Consider the following 19,482-nt stretch of genomic DNA (forward strand, 5'->3'; position numbering starts at 1 on the left):
AAATCTTGATTCCATCTTGTGTTTCATCCAGCCTAGCATTTCACATGATGTACTCTGCATATAAGTTAAATAAGCAGGGTAACAATATACAGCCTTGATGTATTCCTTTCCCAATTTGGCACCAATCCATTGTTCCACGTTCAGTTCTAACTGTTGCTTCTTGACCTGCATACAGATGTCTCAGGAGGCAGGTCAGATGGTCTGGTATTCCCATCTCTTTAAGAATTTTTCACAGTTTATTGTGATCCACCCAGTCAAAGTCTTTGTTGTAGTCAATAAAGCAGAAGTAGATGTTTTTCTGGAACTCTCTTGCTTTTTTGATGATCCATTGGATGTTGACAGTTTGATCTCTGGTTTCTCTGCCCTTTCTAAATCCAGCTTGAACATCTGCAAGTTCTCGGTTTGTGTACTGTAGAAACCTGTCTTGGAGAATTTTGAGCATTACTTTGCCAGTGTGTGAGATGAGTGCAATTGTGCGGTAGTTCATAGCTAGCATGTATGAACACATTTCAGAGACACTGGAAGCCCTCTGAAATTATAAAATTATCTGTGTGTGTGCATGGACTTTTATGTGGAGAGTGTCCATAGCTTTCTTTAGATTCTCAAAGGAGTGCATGACCAAAATAAGGTTTAGGGTCCCTGCTTTAATGCAACCTCAAAAGAGTTCAATTTCTTTTCCTTCTCTTTTTACTACTCATCTTTTCTTTCTTGATAATAGTGTTCACAAAGTTAATAGCTCACACCAGTGAGAGTTGATATAAAGAAGCAGATTTAGAGCTAGATTTGATAACACCAGAAAGATTGCATTAAAAAGTACACTGTTTTATTTGTCAACTAAGATTTTAGTGTCTATACCATTTGAGAACAGTCATATAAGGCAAAGTTGTTTCTGATTACTGTGGTTGAACTGAATTTGTCTAAACCTTTCAGGTGCGTGAAAAGTAGAAAACTTCCTAAGGGAAAAGTGAAAATGTTAGTCTCTCAGTTGTGTCTGACTCTTTGCGATCCCAGGGACTGTAGCCTGCCAGGCTCCTCTGTCCATGGAATTCTCCAGTCAAGAATATTGAAGTGGGTATCCATTCTCTTCTTCAGGGGATCTTCCTGACCCAGGGACTGAACCCAGGTCTCCTGCACTGCAAGCAGATTCTTTACCACCCGAGCCACCAGGGAAGCCCCGAGAATACTGGAGTGGGTAGCTATTCCCTTCTCCAGGGGATCTTCTGAACCCAGGGGTCAAACCTAGGTCTCCCATAACTTCCTAAGTTCAGGATCAATGAAAGTATTTAAAAATAATGTTTATAATTATATACTCTAGGTGTTTCTGGGGCAGGAGGTAGATGCCCCCCACCCCATGGTATATTGATTGGAGATTCATCCCTATAGACTGAAACTCCAAGATGAGAATAGAAGGACAATTAAGGGAGGAGGCTAGGCCTTGCCCCAACCATGTATTTCTCCTTCTCGAAGTCAGGAGACCTCCCTGACCACACTTGTCCAGAAAAGCTCCTTGGAGACCAAAGGGAAGTGATGCTAATTAATGCCAGGCTACACATGTCTTTTCAGTAAAATCTATCTTGGCTAAGAGATGCGTGCACACATATGGGAGGATCCTGAGATATACCAACTATAGACTGTGAACCAGGCAAATCAAAATAATTAACCAAAGAAAACCTGGATGGCAAGCAACATTCTTTAGCTGCCACTGGCAAACTCTAAAATAAATCTGGTTGTATCATATAAACATTTCAAGCAAAATAGATGCAATTCATTGTACAAGGATGCCAAGAAGATTGATCAAAAGAAATGGTCCATAAAAGTAATTCAAACTGCCATAATGGTGTGGCCCAGCCACTCTCTCCAAATCCACCCGTGTGTTTATCCACACACACTATCCTTTTGTCCCTCTCTTCATAAATACTTTACTTGTTTCACTACTTTCTGTCTTTGTAGGAACTCTTTTCTGCAAAGCCAAAAGGCCAGGGCCCTTGTCAATAATCCCTGGGCTAGTGGCTAGGATCTGGTGCTCTCACCACCGTGACCTGGCCTCAGTCTCTGGTTGGGAATCCAAGCCTCGCTCCAAGCTGTTGCAAGCCAAGGCCACCCAAGATCTGTTCTGTTACAATAATCAGACAGAGGCAGTGATGGAAGTGCAGATCTGAAGTTCTCTGGATCAGTCAGCTAGTAGGATAGACATAGAAGAGGTAAGTAAATTTTACCTTTAACAAAATTGAAATTTTAATAGATTGAAAATATGTAGGTAGAAAATAGAAGGCTTCAAAGTTTAGGGGAAATGATAATCAAGTGGAAAAATGGGTTAAATGTTAACATTTCTCATCTTGGCTTATTTCTCCCAGTATTCCTCCTTAATTTTTTACATCTTAACTCTCAGTATACTTCTCAGTAGCCCTGCCACACACACATTTACAATTCAGAATCCACTTCAGATTTGCATTTGTATTGGTTCCTTCTGAACCATATTACTATAATAAGTGCTTTCTAATTGTCCAGGGCGATTTATGTATAGTATGAAAACGGATTGGTAAATTTAACTTAAAAACAATTTTTAGCTAATTGGTAGCCTGCATTATTTAATGTTCCAATAGCAAAACTTTTGCTTTCCTTGTACAATGAATTGCAACTGGAGAATGTTGATGCAATCCAAATCTACAAGGATTAAGTCACTGGAAACTGCAGTCACTGACCTTTAACACACCCAGGAAGGAGTTCAGAGTGGAGAATCAGGAATGAGGCACTCTGTGCTCTGGGGAAAGCTGGCAGAACAGACCTTCAGATAGATATCTTCAGTAGGAAGTTTTATGAACCCCAATTCATGCATCTTATCATACCTAGAAAGGCACTAAAATCAATAATAGAGACATATGCTCCTCATGACTAGTAATAAACTTGCACTGAGATGTATGCTTAATTGCACATACTTCCCTCACCCAAATCACATATATTCTGACCTCCCCCATCACCTCTGTAGAGCAGTTTCTCCGAGCTATCTGAGAGGCAATCTCATGGGCTATAGTGCTTATTATTGTGCAGCTGCTAAGTCATGTCTGATTCTTTGCAACCCCATGGACTGCAGCATGCCAGTATCCCCGTCCTTCACTATCTTCCAGAGATTGCTCAAATTCATGTACAGTGAGTCAATGATGCCATCCAACCATCTCATCCTCTGTTGCCCCCCTTCTTCTTTTGCCTTCAATCTTTCCCAACCCTCAGGTTCTCTTCCAGTGAGTTTGCTCTTCCCATCAGGTGGCCATAGTATTGGAGCTTCATCAGTCCTTCCAATGAATATTCAGGGTTGATTTCCTTTAGAACTGACTGGTTTGATCTCTTTGCAGTCCAAGGGACTCTCAAGCATCTTCTCCAGCTCCACAATTTGAAATATTCAATTATTTTGTGCTCAACATTCTTGATGGTCCAACTCTCACATTCATACACAGCTAGTGGAAAGAGCAATAGAGTGATGTCTTTGCTTTTTAATGTGCTATCAAGGTTTGTCATAGCTTTCCTTCCAAGGAGCAAGCATCTTTTAATTTCATGACTGCAGTCACTGTCCGCAGTGACTTTGTACACCAAGAAAATAAAATTTATCACTGCTCCCACTTTTTCCCCTTGTATTTGCCATGAAGTGATGGGACTGGATGCTATGATCTTAGTTTTTTGAATGTTGAATTTTAAGCCAGCTTTTTCAATCTCCTCTTTCACCTTCATCAAGAGGCTCTTTAGTTCCTCTTCATTTTCTGCCGTAAGGGTGGTGTCATCTGCATATCTGAGGTTATTGATATTTCTCCCAGCAATCTTGATTCTAGCTTGTGATTCATCCAGCCTGACATTTTATATGATGTACTCTGCATATAAGTTAAATAAATAGTGACAATATACAGCCTTGATGTACTTCCTTCCCAATTTTGAACCAGTCCATTGTTCCTTGTCCGGTTCTGACTGTTGCTTTTTGACCTGCATACAGGTTTCTCAGGAGACAGGTAAGGTGGTCTGGTATTCCCATCTCCTTAAGAATTTTCCACAGGTTAGGAATGGGCAGAGCTACGGAGAAAGACTGGCCAAAGAGGCCTTTTGATCACCAGCTACAAGAGGCTTGAAAAAAGACTCCAATAGGGACTATGGCAGAGGCAGTCCGTGTCCCTGCACACTTGGCACCGCCAGGGTCCCTGCAAGCCAAGCAGCTGTACCACCTTCACACTCAACTGTCACTGGGGCAGAGCTGCCACAGGCAAAAAAAAAAAAAAGTCTTGCATTTGTGCGTGCAGAGTCACTTTAGTCATGTCTGACTCTGCGACCCTGTGGCCTGTCAGGCTTCTTTGTCAGAGAAGGGCTTCTCCAAGCCAGAATATTGGAGCGTATTGGCCAAGACTGGTTGCTCTACCCTTCTAGAGCACTATACTTCCAACTACCTTAGCCGCCAACCCCCCTGAGTACCTGGTTCTGCCAGAACCCCTATGACCCAAGCAGCTGTACCACGTCCACATCTGGCCCTCACAGGGGGAATCCCAAGCCCTCCAGGGCAGCCTCAGCGGCTAAACCCCAGTGGATGACCCACATGTAGAGATGGAAATAAAGCCACAATTGAAACCCAGGGGCAGTGTGGCTAAGGAAGAAGATCCAAAATCTTCCCACGAGCTGTACAAGATGCAGATTAGATCCACATGATCAACTAAGCAGACTCTGTGTCTATGGAATATATAAAAGGCATTGAGAGTGCCCACAAAAGAAAATGCACTAGATCTGATAGCTGTGGACACTGGAGGCAAGAACACACAGGAGTAGGGCCAGATTAGAATCTGAGCAGCCCCCACAACCAGTCCAGAGATCAGCACAGTTTTGGAGGACATCCTAGGGAGGTAAGGTGGACTGTGATTCCCAGCACAGGAAAGGACTCTGACAGTTGTGACTAAAGAAAAACATTGATTATTTTTATGTTTTGACTTGTTCTGTAGATTCTTTTGGATTTTCCCCCTCCCCCCACCCTGTCTGTTGTAGTTGTTGATTTTATTGGTACTAAGAAACCCAGTTAAGCTTTTGAGATTTTTTTCCCCCCCTCAGTCACATTTTTTATTGTTGTCATAAACCTCTGTCCCTACACTGGGTCTTTGCAGTTCTGTGAAGTTTTCCTCATTTAAAAAAATTTTTTAAACCTATTATTATTTTTCTACATTTATTACTTTGTTTGCTTTTTCTACTGTTCTTTTCCCCTTGCAGTTAACCTTTAATGTATATAAATCTTTGTTATCTGCCTCTATTTAACTTTGAATATCTATTCTTTCTTTCTTTTCTTTCTTTTCCTCTCAACATATTTGTTAGTTTTATTTTCATTGCTTTATTCCCCAATTGGCACCTTGCTTTAGTTTTGTTTTCCAGTTTGTGCTTTAATTAGTTTTGCTCTGTTAGATATAATTCTTGATTTCCTTTGTTCACTGGGTCAATATATTGTACTTTATTTTTGTTGAACTGTTTTGATTTTGCTTATGGTTGTATATAAGTATCTGTATATTCAGTCACATTTTGTATTGTTGTTTTAAACCTCTGCCTCTACATTGGGCTTTTGCAACTCTGTAGAGTTTTACTTTCCCCCTCCCTTTTTCATTCCTTTTTGTGTTTTTTTTTTCTCTTTTTTACATTTTAAATTTTTTAAACCTATATTTTTCTACATTTATTCATTTATGTACCTTTCCTACTGTTCTTTTTTCCCCTTGCAGTTAATCTTTAATGTATATAAACCTTCTTCATCTATCCCTATGTAACTTTGCATATCTATTCTTCCTTTCTTTCCTTTCCTCTCAACATATTTGTTAGTTTTGTTTTCATTGCTTCATTCCCCACTTGGCACCTTATGTTAGTTTTGTCTTCCAGTTTATGCTTAAGTTAGTTTTGTTCTTAATTGGTAAATATAATTTTTGATTTCCTTCGTTCACCAGATCAATCTACTGTGCTTTATTTTTGCTTGACTGTTTTCACTTTGTTCATGGGTGTATATGTATATGTGTATATTCCATTATTTTAATTATTATTTGCCTGATTTTGTAACTGCCATTGAGAACTAACCCTAGTGAATATGAAATAGTAAGAACTCACACAAAGGAAACCACTTGAATACAAGACCCAGTATCACCCAACCACCAGTAGCTCTCTGTGCAGGATGCCTCATCTAAACAACAAACAAAACAAAAATACAAACCCAGTCATCAGAAGACAGGATTACCACCTCACTCAGCCTGCCCATCAGAGGAAAAAAACAAAAACTCAGCACAAATCTCACTCTATGTGAAGCTTGCACAAACCACTGGACCAACCTTAGGAGGGAAGAAACTGAAAGGAAGAAAGAATTAAGCCTTCTCCAAGGAAATAATTCAAGTTTCCTTGAAGTCTGGGGAAAGGAGACCTCAGACACAATAGCTTTAAAAAAAAAAAAGAAAAGGCAGAGAAATACTACACAAATGAAGGAAAAAAAAAACTAGAAACACAGAAGTCCAAATAAGAAGAGGAAATGGGAAAATTATCTGAAAAAGAATTCAGAATAATGATAGTAAACATGATCAGGATCCTTGAAAACAAAATGGAGAAAATACAAGAATCAATTAACAAAGACCTAGAAGAATTAAAGAATAAGCATTCAGAGACAAACAACAAAATTACTGAAATTAAAAAAATCTAGAAGGACTCAATAGCAGAATATCTGAAGTAGAAGAACGAATCAATGAGCTGGAAGATAAAAGGGTGGAAATAACTTCTAAAGAGCAGAATAAGCTAAAAATAAGGAAGAGCTGAGGACAGTCTCAGAGACCTCTGGGACCATGTCAAACACATCAACATTCGAAATATAGGGGTCTCAGAAGAAGAAGAGGAAAAAAAAAGGTATGAGAAAAATTTTGAAGAGATTATAGTTGAAAATTTCCCCAATATGGAAAAGGAAACAGTCAATGAATTCCAAGAGGCACAAAGAGTCCCATACAGGATAAATCCAAGGAGAAACATGCAAAAACACATACTAATCAAACTACCAAAACTAAACACAAAGAAAGAACATTAAAAGAATCAAGGGAGAAGCAACAAGTAACATACAAGGGAAACCCCATATGCTTAACAGCTGATCTTTCAGCAGAAACTCTGCAGGGCAGAAGGGAATGGCAGGATATATTTAAAGTACGGAAAGGGAAAAATGTACAAACAAGATTACTGTACCCAGCAAGGATCTCATTCAAAATTGATGGAGAAATTAAAAGCTTTTCATACAAGCAAAAGTTAAGACAATTCAGTACCACCAAACAAGCTTCACAATAAATGTTAAACAGATTTCTATAGTCAAGAAATACAACAGAAGAAAAAAAGATCTACAAAATCAAACCTAAACAATTAGGAAATGGCAATAGGAACATATATATCAATAATTACTTTAAATGGAAATGGATTAAACGTTCCAACCAAAAGACACAGACTGGCTGAATGGATACAAAAACAAGACCCATATATATGGTGTCTATAAGAAACCCACTTCAGACCTCAAGACACATATAGGCTGAAAATGAGATGATGGAAAAATATATTCCATGCAAATAGGAAGCAAAAGAAAGTTGGAGTAGCAATCCTCATGTCAGACAAAATAGACCTTAAAATAAAGATTACAAGTGATAAGGAAGGGTACTACATAATGATCAAGGGATCAATCCTAGAGGAAGACATAACAATTGTAAATATCTATGCACTCAACATAGGAGTACCTCAGCACACAAGACAAACACTAACAGACTTAAAAGGAGAAATTGACAGTAACACAATAATACTAGGAGACTTTAACACCCCACTCACACCAAAGTACAGATCATCAAAACAGAAAATTAATAAGGAAACACAAGCCTTAAATGATACATTAGATGAGACGGATCTCATTGATATCTTCAGGACATTCCATCCAAATGCAGAAGAATACACCTTCTTCTCAAGTGCACATGGAACATTCTCCAGGATAGACCACATCTTGGGTCACAAATCAAACCTCAGTAAATTTAAGAAAATTGAAATCATATCAAACATCTTCTCCAACCACAACACAATGAGACTAGATATCAATTAAAAGAAAAAAAAGAACTGTAAGAAATACAAACACATGGATATTAAACCACACGTTTCTAAATAACCAACAGGTTACTGAAGAGATCAAAAGAGAAATCAAAAAGTTTATAGAAACACATGACAATGAAAACGCAACAACTCAAAATCTATGGGATGCAGCAAAAGCAGTCCTAAGAGGGAAGTTTATAGCAATAGAATCCTACCTCGAGAAACAAGAAAAACATCGAATAAACCGCCTAACATTACACCTAAAAGAACTGAAAAAAAGAAGAACAAAAAATCCCCAAAATTCATAGAAGGAAGGAAATCATAAAGATCCAAGAAGAAATAAATGAAAAAGAAATGAAAGAAACAATAGTAAAGATTGATAAAACTAAAAACTGCTTCTTTGAGAAGATAAACAAAATTGACAAGCCTCTAGCCAGTCTCATCAAGAAAAAGAGAAGAATCAAATCACCAAAATTAGAAATTTAAAAGGAGAGGTTACAACAGACAATACAGAAACACAGAAGATTATAAGAGACTATTATGAACAACTTTATAGCAATAAAATTGACAAACTGGAATAAATGGACGGATTCTTAGAAAATTTCAATCTTCCAAGACTGAACCAGGAAGAAATAGAAATTATGAACAACCCAATTACAAGCACTGAAACTGAAGCTGTGATCAAAAATCTCCCAAAAAACAAAGGCCCAGGACCAGATGGCTTCACAGGAGAATTCTATCAAACATTTAGAGAAGAGCTAATGCCTATCCTAAAACTCTTTCAAAAAATTGCAGAGGAAGGTACACTTCCAAAGTCATTCTACAAGGCCACCATCACCCTGATACCAAAACCAGACAAAGAAACCACACAAAAAGAAAACTATAGGCCAATATCACTGATGAACATAGATGCAAAAATCCTCAACAAAATTTTATCAAACAGAATTCAGCAACACATCAAAAAACTCATACACCATGATCAAACCATCATCCCTGGGCTTATTCCAGGGATGCAAGGATTCTTCAATATATGGAAATCAATCAATGTGATATACCATATTAGCAAATTGAAAGATAAAAACCATATGGCCATCTCAATAAATTCAGAAAAAGTCTTTGACAAAATTCAGCACCCATTTATGATTAAAACTCTTCAAAAAATGGGCATGGAAGGAACTTACCTCAACATAGTAAAGGCCATAAATGATAAGTCTACAGCAAACTTTATTCTCAATGGTGAAAAACTGAAAGCATTCCTCGTAAGATAAGGAAAAACAACGAGGGTGTCCACTTTTGCCTCTATTATTCAACATAGTTCTGGACGTCCTACTTACAGCAATCAGAGAAGAAAAAGAACTAAAAGGAATCCAGATTGAAAAAGAAGAATTTAAGCTCTCACTGTTTGCAGATGACATGATACTGTATGTAGAAAACCCTATAGATAGCATGAGAAAATTACTAGAACTAATCAGTGAATTTAGCAAAATTGCAGGATACAAAATCAATACACAGAAATCACTTGCATTTCTATATACTAACAATGAAAAATCAGAAAGAGAAATTAAGGAATCAATCCCATTCACCATTGCAACAAAAAGAATTAAATATCTATGAATAAACTTATCTAAGGAGACAAAAGTACTGTTCACAGAAAATTATGAGACTAATGAAAGAAATCAAGGAGGACATAAACAGATGGAAAGATATTCTATGTTCCTGGGTAGGAAGAATCAATATTGTGAAAATGACTATACTACCAAATGCAATATACAGATTTAATGTGATCCCCATCAAATTATCAATGGCATTTTTCACAGAACTAGAACAAAAAATTTCACAATTCATATGGAAACACAAAAGACCCCGAATAGCCAAAGCAGTCTTGAGAAAGAAGAATGGAGCTGGAGGAATCAACCTTTCTGACTTCAGATTATACTACAAAGCTACAGTCATCAAGACAGTATGGTACTGCCACAAAAACAGAAATACAGACCAATAGAACAAGATAAAAAGCCCAGAAATAAATCCATGCACCTGTGGGTACCTTATTTTTCACAAAGGAGGCAAGAATATACAATGGGGGCAAAGATAGCCTCTTCAATAAATGGTGCTGGGAAAACTGGACAGCTACATGTAAAAGAATAAAATTAGATGACTTCCTAATACCATACACAAAGATAAACTCAAAATGGAATGAAGACCTAAATGTAAGACCAGAAGCTATAAAACTCTTAGAGGAAAGCATAGCAGAACACTCTCTGACATAAATCACGGCAAGATCCTCTATGACCCACCTCCTAGAGTAATGGAAATAAAAACAAAAGTAAACAACTGGGACCTGAGTAAACTTTAAAGCTTTTGGATAGCAAAGGAAGCTATAAGCAAGGTGAAAAGACAACACTCAGAATGGGAGAAGATAATAGCAAGTGAAACAACTGACAAAGGATTAAATTCCAAAATATACAAGCAGCTCATACAACTCAATACCAGAAAAATGGGCAACCCAATCAAGAAGTGGGAAAAAAATCTAGATGGACATTTCTCCAGAGAAGACATGCAGATGGCTAACGGGCACATGAAAGGATGCTTGACATCATTCATTATTGGAGAAATGCAAATCAAAACTACAGTGAGATATCACCTCACACTGGTCAGAGTCACCCTCATCCAAATGGTCTACAGACAGTGAATGCTGGAGGGGGTGTGGAGAGAGGGGAGCATTCTTGCACTGTTGGTGGGAATGTAAATTGATACAGCCACTATGGAGGATGTTATGGAGACTCCTTAAAAAACTAGAAATAGGACCACCATGTGACCCAGCAATCCCACTCCCAGGCATATACCCTGAGGAAACCAAAATTGAAAGAGACACATGTATCCCTTTGTTCATTGCAGTCCTGTTTACAATAGCTAGAATGTGGAAGCAGCCTAGATGTCTATCGACAGATGAGTGGATGTATAAGTTGTGGTGCATCTACACAGTGGAATATTACTCAGCCATTAAAAGGAGTGAATTTGAGTCAGTTCTAATGAGGTGGATGAACTTAGAACCTATTATACAGAGTTAAGTGAGTCAGAAAGAGATAGATAAATACCTTTTTCTAATCAATATATACAGAATCTAGAATATTGGTACTGAAGAATTTATTTACAGGGCAACAATGGAGAAAAAGACATAGAGAATAGACTTATGGACATGGGGAGAGGGGAGGAGAGGGTGAGATGTATGGAGAGAGTAACATGGAGACTTACAATATGATATGTAAAACAGATAGCCAACGGAAATTTGCTGTATGGCCCAGGAAACTGAAACAGTTGCTCTGTGTCAGTCTGGAGGAGTGGGATGGGGAGGGAGATGGGAGGGATGTTCAAAAGGGAGAGGATATATGTTTACCTATGGCTTATTCATGTTGAGGTTTGACAGAAAACAGCAAAAATCTGTAAAGCAATTATCCTTCAATAAAAAAATAAATAAAAAGGATTTTCCACATTTGTTGTGATCTACACAGTCAAAAGCTTTCACATAATCAATGAAGCAGAAGTAGATGTTTTTCTGTACATCCCTTGCTTTCTCTATGATCCAATGAATTTGATTTTTGTTTCTTCTGCCTTTTCTAAATCCAACTTGTACATCTATCTGGAAGTTCTTGGTCCATGTATTGTTGAAGGTTAGCTTGAGGGATTTTGGGCATAACTTTACCAGCATGCGAAATGAATGCAATTGTATAGTAGTCTGAACATTCTTTGACACTGCCCTTCTTTGGGTTTGAAGTGAAAACCGATATTTTCTTGTCCTGTGGCCACTTCTGAGTTTTCCAAATTTGCTGACATATTGAGTGCAGCACTTTAACAGCATCATCTTTTAGGCTTTGAAATGGCTCAGCAGGCATTCCATCATCTCCACCAGCTTTGTTTGTAATAATGCTTTCTAAGGCCTACTTGACTTCACACTCCAGGATGTCTGGCTCTAGGTGAGTAACCACACCTAGGTTATCACACACCTAGGTCACACAAGTAACCACACATCTTGGTTATCTTGATCAGTAAGACCTTTTTTGTATGGTTCTTCTTTCTATTCTTGCCACCTCTTTTTAATCTCTGTTAGGTCTTTAACGTTTTTGTCCTTTATCATGCCCATCCATGCATGAAATATTCCCTTGCTATCTCCAATTTTCTTGAAGAGATCTTAGTCTCCCATTCTATTGTTCTCCTTTATTTCTTTGTTTTTTTTTTTTTTCATTGAAAAGGGCCTTCTTATCCTTGCTATTCTCTGGGATTCTCCACTTAGTTAGATATATATTTCCCTTTTCCTCTTGCTTTTTGCTACTCTTCTTTCCTAAGCTATGTGTAAAGCCTCCTCAGACAACTTTGCCACTTTGCCTTCTTGAATTTCTTTTCTTGCAGATGGTTTTGGTCACTGCCTCCTGTACAGTGTTATAAACCCTGGTCCATAGTTCTTCAGTCACTCTGTCTACCATGTCTAATCCCTTGAATCTATTCATCACCTCTACTGTATAATCAGAAGGGATTTGATTTAGGTCATACCAGAATGGTCTAGTGGTTTTTCCCTACTTTATTTAATTTGTGTTTCTCTGAATTTTTCAATAAGGGGTTGGTGGTCAAAGCCACAGTCAACTCCTGGTCTTGATTTTGGTGACTGATAAGAGCTTCTCCATCTTCAGCTGCAAAAAATATAATCAATCTGATTTCAGTATTGACCATTTGGTGATGTTCATATGTAAAATCATCTCTTGTGTTGTTGGAAAAAGTTGTTTGTTGTGACCAATGTGTTCTTTTGAAAAAACTCTGTTAGACTTTGCCCTACTTCATTTTGTACTCCAAGGCCAAACTTTCCTGTTACTCCAGGTATCTTTGACTTCCAACTTTTGCACTCTAATACTCTATGATGAAAAGGACATCTTCAGTGGGAGGGGGGATCGGGATGGGGAATACATGTAACTAACTCCATGGCTGATTCATGTCAATGTATGACAAAACCTACTGCAATGTTGTGAAGTAATTAGCCTCCAACTAATAAAAATAAATGAAAATGGAAAAAAAAAGAATGAAAAAAAAAATAAAGAGATTAGTCTTTTGCTTCAAAAAAAAAAAAAAAAAAGAAAAGGACATCTTCTTTGGTGTTGGTTCTAGTAGGTGCTGTAGATCTTCATAGAAAGGGTCAACTTCAGCTTCTTTGGCATCAGTGATTGGAGCATTGTCTTGGATCTTTGTGGTGTTGAATGGCTTGCCTTAGATATGAACCAAGATCATTTTGTTGTTTTTAAGATTGTACCCAGGTACTGCATTTTAGACTCCGTTGTTGACTCTGAGGGCTATTCCATTTCTTCTAAGGGAGTAGATATAATGGTCTTAAATTTGCCCACTCCCATCCATTTTAGTTCACTGATTCCTAAGATGTCAATGTTCACTCTTGCTATCTCATGCTTGACCACATCCAATTTACTGTGATTAGTTGACTTAACATTCCAGGTTCCTATGCAATATTGTTCTTTGCAAACATCAGACTTTACTTTCACCACCACACATATCAACAACTGAGCATCATTTCTACTTTGGCCCAGCCATTTCATTCTTTTGGAGCTATTAGTAATTGCCCTCCACTCTTCCCCAGTAGAATATTGGAAACCTTCCAACCTACAGGGGCTTATCTTTCAGTGTCATATCTTTTTGTCTTTCATACTGCTCATGGAATTCTTGCAGCAAGAATACTGGTGTGGTTAGCCGTTCCCTCTTCCAGAGGACCATATTATGTCAGAACTCTATGGCCCATCCATCTTGAATGGCCTTGCACAGCATGGCTCATAGTTTCACTGAGTTACAGAAGCCACTTCGCCATAACAAGGCTGTGATCCATGAAGGGGCTACAGTCCATAACCCCAAATAAAACTGAACTAATCACTCTCACATTGTGCTTTTATTTTTTTGCTCAACACCATCAGGATGTGGGTCTATTGTGCTAATTTGAAAAATTGATATAAATACTTCAATTAAGTTTTATGAGGAAATTTCTTTTAAAACCATTAACATATTCATATACATTTAATAAAAGTTTGATTACAGAATTCCCTGGGGTCGAGTGGTTAGAATCCCCCTTCCATTGCAGGGAACACAAATTCAATCCCTGGTTGGGGAAAATTCCATATGCCATGTGGCAACTAGGCAGCTACTGAGCCTGTGCTCTAGGACCCTTGAGCCCACATGCTACAGCTATTGAAGCCCATACATTCTAGAACCCATGCTCTGCAACAAGAGAAGCCACCACAATGAAACACCCACACACCACAATGAAGAGTAACCCCATTCACTGCAACTAGAGAAAGTTCGTACACAACAACAAAGACCCAGTATAGCAAAAAAAAAAAAAAAAAAAAAGTTTGCTTAAAATGTACTTTTTACTATCATAAATTTTTCACCCCTGTAGATTTGGAAGTCTAAACACTGAACCATTATTCTAGGTAGGCTTAAGAGGGAGAGGATATATGTATACTTATGGTTGATTCATGTTGTATGGCAGAAACTGACACAACATGTAAAGCAATTATCCTCCAATTAAAAATAAAATTTAAAAAAAGAAAGAAAAGGAACCCTTCTTTCTTAAAAATTATGCTACTGTGTGAGAATGAACATTTTAATATTCAAAAATAAACCAATGTTTTGGGCTGAAGATGGTGGAAGAGTACATAGACATGGAGTACATCTCTCTCCACAGATACCTTCAGACACAGAAGGTCTTGCAGAACATCAGCTAACACTGGGCAGGAATACATGACCACTGGAAAAGAACATACAGACCCCCACAAAATTCAGTAAGATGAAGCAAGAAGTGGAATAAAGAGGCGAGTGAGGAGGACTGAACTTGCACCCAGAGGGTGGGGAAACTGAAGCAGGGGTCAGATCCCCACAACAGGGCAATTGTTTGGGACAGAGAAGCATTTGAGGCTGTTGGGGAGTGAAACAGCTGATGTGTGACAGTCTGAATGGAATGAGAATCACAGAGACAATCCTTGCCTCAGCCCTACAAACGCCAGACAGGGACACAAATCCCCTAGAAAGTGCAGCAGCTGGGAGGTGAAGCATAGGGATTTGAGATTAACCCCAGGGCAAAGTCTTCTGTTGACTGTGGGGAGGCAGCCTGAGGGGATGTGAGGGAGGAAATCATGGTGCGAAATGCCTGTGGAGGAAAACCAGGCAGCCATGGAGGAAAGGGGATACTGCTGAGTAATCACTGTAACCACTTTCTGCCCACATGCCAGCACCAGCAGCTGAACAACACAGAAAGACCCCAGAGAGGTTGGCCCTCGACATGGCGCTTGATATGGCACCTGACATGCAGAGCAACAGAGAACGATCCAAGCCAGGGAAGCCAGGCTTGAGTTCACCGATGGTGTACTTCAGTTCAGTTCAGTCGCTCAGTCGTGTCTGACTCTTTGTGACCCCATGGACTGCAGCACTCCAGGCCTCCCTGTCCATCACCAACTCCTGGAGTTTACTCAAACCCATGTCCATTGAGTTGGTGATGCCATCCAACCATCTCATCCTCTGTCGTCCCCTTCTCCTCCCGCCCTCAATCTTTCCCAGCATCAAGGCCTTTTCCAATGAGTCAGCTCTTCACATCATCAGGTGACCAAAGTATTGGAGTTTCAGCTTTAGCATCAGTCCTTCTGATGAATATTCAGGACTGATTTCCTTTAGGACTGACTGCTTTGATCTCCTAGTTGTCCAAGGGACTCTCAAGAGTCTTCTCCAACACCACAGTTCAAAAGTATCTTTACAGTCTAACTCTAACAACCATACATGACTACTGGAAAAATCGTAGCTTTGACTAGATGGACCTTTGTTGGTAAAGTAATGTCTCTGCTTTTTAATATGCTGTCTAGGTTGGTCATAACTTTTCTGCCAAGGAGCAAGCGTCTTTTAATTTCATGGCTGCTATTACCATCTGCAGTGATTTTGGAGACCAAAAAAATAAAGTCTCTCACTGTTCGCATTATTTCCCCATCTATTTGCCATGAAGTGATGGGACCAGATGCCATGATCTTAGCTTTCTGAACGTTGAGTTTTAAGCCAACTTTTTCACTCTCCTCTTTCAGTTTCATCAAGAGGCTCTTTAGTTCCTCTTCACTTTCTGCCATAAGGGTGGTATCATCTGCATATCTGAGGTTATTGATATTTCTCCCAGCAGTCTTGATTCCAGCTCGTGCTTCATCCAGCCTAGCATTTCTCATTATGTACTCTGCATATAAGCTAAATAAGCAGGGCGAAAATATACAACCTTGACTGTATATCCAAATCCTTTCCCGATTTGGAACCAGTCTCTCGTTCAATGTCCAGTTCTAACTGATGCTTCTTGACCTGCATACAGATTTCTCAGGAGGCAGGTCAGGTGGTCCGGTAGTCCCATCTCTTTAAGAATGTTCCATAAATTGTTTTGATCCACACAGTCAAAGGCTTTGGCATGGTCAATAAAGCGGAATTAGATGTTTTTCTGGAACTCTCTTGCTTTTTCGATGATCCAGTGGATGTTGGCAATTTGATTTCTTGTTCCTCTGCCTTTTCTAAATCCAGCTTGAACATCTCGAAGTTCACAGTTCACGTACTGTTGATGCCTGGCTTGGAGAATTTTGAATGTTAGTTTGCTAGTGTGTAAGATGAGTGCAATTGTGTGGTAGTTTGGGCATTCTTTGACATTGTCTTTCTTTGGGATTGGAATGAAAACTGACTTTTTCCAGTCCTGTGGCCACTGCTGAGTTTTCCAGATTTGCTGGCATATTGATTGTAGAACTTTCACAGCATCATCTTTTAGAACTTGAAATAGCTCACCTGGAGTTCCATCACCTCCACTAGCTTTGCTCGTAGAGATGCTTCCTAAGGCCTACTTGACTTCGCATTCCAGGATGTCTGGCTCTAGGTGAGCGATCACACCACCATGATTATCTGGGTCATTAAGATGTTTTGTATAGTTCTTGTGTGCATTCTTGTCACCTCTTCTTAATATCTTCTGCTTCTGTTAGGTCCATACCATTTTCTATCCTTTATTGTGCCCATCTTTGCATGAAATGTTCCCTTGGTATCTGTAATTTTCTTGAAGAGCTCTCTAGCTTTTCCCATTCTATCATTTTCCTCTATTTCTTTGCCCTGATCACTTAGGATCTCAAGTTCTTTGAGATCAGACTTATTTTGAAAACAAATTAGTCCACTTGGATATATTTGGTAGAAAGGAGGGTAATTTCAGAGGGAAAGATATTTTTCAATGAGTGTTAAATTTCAGTTTTGTTAATGGAATTCAGCATATACTGACTCACTTCCCAGAGAGTTCCTTGCTGTTATGCTATATTAATGTAGTTTATTGGATTATTAAAAGACATTTTAAGTTTTGTTTCTGAAGCTTATCTCAGTAATCTTTAGATGAAGATCAAATGCCCCATGACCTGCAACCAGAGGATTATGTATACTGTAAAAGATACAATTTAAAGGACTGTGTCCAACCTAGATGGAAGAACCTTTATCAGGTATTCTTAACTAGCTCATGTACAATGAAACTGAAGGGAAATTGACTCTTGGATTAATTTCAACTTCCAAAAGCCCCAGGTTGGTCTATAGAGAGGACTGCTGACCTCAAACTCACCTTAAAATGACACTGCAATAGGAAAAACTACTCTTAGACAATGACGAGATGAAAAGAAGACAAGACAAGGATGAGAAGTAGACAACTTACCCATGATGTTGGACCTGATTTGCATATCATTTATAATGTTTTCTTGAATTCTTGGACCTTTGAATATAAATCAAAACTTTCTTTCATGGACATGATCCTATGCCAGGTGTCTTGTACTTCTAGATTACCTTGGTGAATTTCTCCACTACAAGGCTCTAATTGGATGACCTTTAGAAAATTTATTTTAAAGAAAATAATTCAGTCCTAGTCAAGCTACTCTTGATATTACCAGCTGGATCATCACAACTGGTCAATTAATAACACTTGATCTGACCCTAGCCATAAATATGAATTTTCCTTTAAAGTTACTCAAAGCTAAGACAGAGAAACACAGAAACATTCAACCAAGTAATAAAACTTCCTACAGTTATGGGAGGGATTTACATGCTTAACAGAAGGCTATGGTCAATTAAGTTTTAAGCACCTGTTTTATCTTGGGAACAATGAAATCATACTAAGGATAGCCAGTGTAGTAACCCTAGGAAGTTGGACTGGGAGCCTTATGGACAGTTGTTCAGTCACTCAGTCCTGTCCTACTCTTTGTAACCCAATGGACTGCAGCACACCAGGCTTCCCTGTCCTTCACCATCTCCCAAGGCTTGCTCAAACTCATGTCACTGAGTTGGTGATGCTATCCAACCATCTCACCCTCTATTGTCCCCTTCTCCTCCTGCCTTCAATCTTTCCCAGCATCAGTGTCTTTTCCAATGAGTTGGCTTTTCACATATGGTGGCCTAAGTACTGAAGCTTGAGCTTCAGCATCAGTCCTTCCAATGAATATTCGGGACTGATTTCCTTTAGGATTGACTGGTTGGATCTCCTAGCTGTCCAAGGGACTCTTAAGAGTTTTCTCCAACACCACAGTTCAGAAGTATCAATTCTTTGTCACTCAGCCTTCTTTATGGTCCAACTCTCACATTCATACATGACTACTGGAAAAATCATAGCTTTGACTGGATGGATCTTTGTTGGTCAAGTAATGTCTCTGGTTTTTTAATACACTGTCTAGGTTTGTCACTGGAGCAAGCGTCTTTAATTTCATGGCTGCAGTCACTGTTCACAGTGATTTTGGAGCCCCAGGAAATAAACTCTGTCATTGTTTACATTGTTTCCCCATCTATTTGCCATGAAGTGATGGGATCAGATACCATGATCTTCGTTTTTTGAATGTTGAGTTTTAAACCAGCTTTTTCACTCTCTTCTTTCACTTTCATCAAGAGGTTCTTTAGTTCCTCTTAACTTTCTGCCATAAGGGTGGTGTCATCTGCATATCTGAGGTTACTGATATTTCTCCTGGCAATCTTGATTCCAGCTTGTGCTTCATCCAGCTCAATATTTTGCATGGCGTACTTGCATATAAGTTAAATAAGCAGAGTGACAATATACAGCCTTGACATACTCCTTTCCCAATTTGGAACTAGTCCATTGTTCCATGTCTGATTCTAACATTTCTTCTTGACTTGCATACAGGTTTCTCAGGAAACAGGTAAGGTGGTCTGGTATTCCCATCTCTTTAAGAGTTTTCCACAGTTTGTTGTGATCCACATAGTCAAAGGCTTTAGTATAGTCAATGAAGCAGTAGATGTTTTTCTTGAATTCTCTTGCTTTTTCTATGATCCAGTGGATGTTGACAATTTGATCTCTGGTTCCTCTGCCTTTTC

Source organism: Muntiacus reevesi, chromosome X (genome assembly GCF_963930625.1).
Source record: "Muntiacus reevesi chromosome X, mMunRee1.1, whole genome shotgun sequence".
Taxonomy (NCBI): Eukaryota; Metazoa; Chordata; class Mammalia; order Artiodactyla; family Cervidae; genus Muntiacus; species Muntiacus reevesi.